At 36.0% G+C, this 1,873-nt stretch overlaps 1 long non-coding RNA gene across 1 annotated transcript; it reads left to right on the top strand.

Annotated features, from left to right (window-relative positions):
* The first annotated feature begins 200 nt into the window (after positions 1–200).
* LOC103584568 lies at positions 201–1,115 on the top strand. Its single transcript, XR_549995.1, has 2 exons — positions 201–489; positions 675–1,115. It is a non-coding gene; the product is annotated as an uncharacterized LOC103584568 (long non-coding RNA).
* Positions 1,116–1,873: the final 758 nt, after the last annotated feature.

Below are 1,873 nucleotides of genomic sequence, written 5' to 3'. Positions count from 1 at the left end.
TTGAGCATAGGTTCCTACAGAAGCATGAAAGAGTACCTCAGGAAAGAGGAGTCTTTTTTTTTCCCCCCCAAAAGGTGACTGGTAAGGGGATCTTAACCCTTGATTGGTGTTGTCAGCACCACGCTCTCCAAGTGAGCTAACTAACCATCCGTATATAGGGATCCGAACCCATGGCCTTGGGTGTTATCAGCACCACACTCTCCCAAGTGATCCACGGGCCAGCCCCAGAGGAAGGAGGAGGAGTCTTAAGCTTGTCTTAAATTTCAATTGTAGTCAGTCATACAGTATCTATCCCCCTACCCCACTCAAGAAACATCTAGAAATTTTATGAAAACCATTATTGATCAGCATTTTTTACATAATCTTTTGTTGTCTTAGACACCAACTCTACAGCATTACTTGTCATACACTGAAGAATCCCTTCTTCTTGTTATGCAGCACCTGGCTAAGAATATAGTCATGGTGAATCGTGGGCTTACAAAGCACATGGTGAGTCAATTAATAGCATCGTAAGATGTTGAAAAAAGGTGAAAATAATTCAGGTTTCATGCCTTATATGCATAGTTTATTTTTAAGGAGTTGATGTTTTAAATGAATATCTGTATCATTGGATTTCGTGATTTATTTCTTTGGTTTTGTTTTCCCTTTTTAATTACTATGCTTTCCTCTTCCAGACTATCAAGAACAAGTATGCCACGTCTAAGCATGCTAAGATCAGCACTCTAGCACAGCTGAATTCCTCACTAGTTCAAGATTTAGCCAAGGCTGTGGCAAAGGTGTAACTTGTAAACTTGTGTTGAAGTACTATATATTTGCAAATAAAATTGGCACCATGTGCCACCTATACATAGTATGTTACATTTATTTACTTTTAATAAAGTTTGTGGCCCTTTTTACTTTTTATAGCTCATTTGAATGTGGTTACTTCCTACTCTAGGGAAGTAACCTAAAAGTTGACTTAAAAGGTATGGTGGGGAATATTTTAAAAACTGCTTTTCAGAGTACCTGGGACCCAACTAATGTATATAGTTGTTAGCTTATGTTTATATACCTGGTTCTTCCTGTTTTGTGTGGCTGGTTTTTACTTTATTAAATGAGGTATTGAGGTGGTAAAAGTGTTTAAAACCTTTACTTCCGTAGTGCATACTACATGTAAGCCAAGTCATCTTGGAATATCTTCTGCCTGGTTCTATTTTAAAGTGTAAGTCTATCACCTTATCCCTAGTTCCCTTGTTTTGTTTCTTTTTGTGATTGCTGCCATAATTCTAAGTGATTTACTTTTACCACTATTTCTTGAGTTACCAATTTTAGCTAGTATCATTTCAAACTTTTTCACTTTGAAAAATAAGAACTTTCATAGTCTAAGTCTATTTTATGTTTTTGTTTATTGGTTAAGAAAATAAAACAGGATGCTGAAAATAAATACAAAAGTCTTTTTAAAAACATTAATTTACCCCTCCCTTACACTCCTACTTCCTAGTTCATCCACCTAAAGGACAGCGGCAGTTTGGAATGTATCCTTCCATGCCTTCTATAATAATAGACATTCATATAAATTGTTATGAGGATTTTAGAAAATGGGTTCCTTCTATATATGTAGCAATTCCTTACCTCATATATAGGCCTACCTTTATCTGTGCATCACATTACATGCTATGGATATACTGTAATGTATTTAACCATTCCCCTTTTGACATTCAGACTGCTTTTTCTCTTTGCCTCTACAGACAGTGCTGTTTAAATATAATTTTATAACTTTCTTTATGTATGCCATGTTCCCCAAACTGCATTTTAAGTTCTGACAGGTAGAGCCAGATGACTTTCTCAATGTCATCAGTGTACAAAAGTGCCTGCTTTCTCTGCATCCTTGTTA

The sequence above is a fragment of the Galeopterus variegatus genome, unplaced genomic scaffold (genome assembly GCF_000696425.1).
Source record: "Galeopterus variegatus unplaced genomic scaffold, G_variegatus-3.0.2 Scaffold65210, whole genome shotgun sequence".
Lineage (NCBI taxonomy): Eukaryota > Metazoa > Chordata > Mammalia > Dermoptera > Cynocephalidae > Galeopterus > Galeopterus variegatus.
The sequence above is the reverse complement of the archived record's forward strand: the minus strand, read 5'-3'. Positions and strand labels throughout refer to the sequence as shown.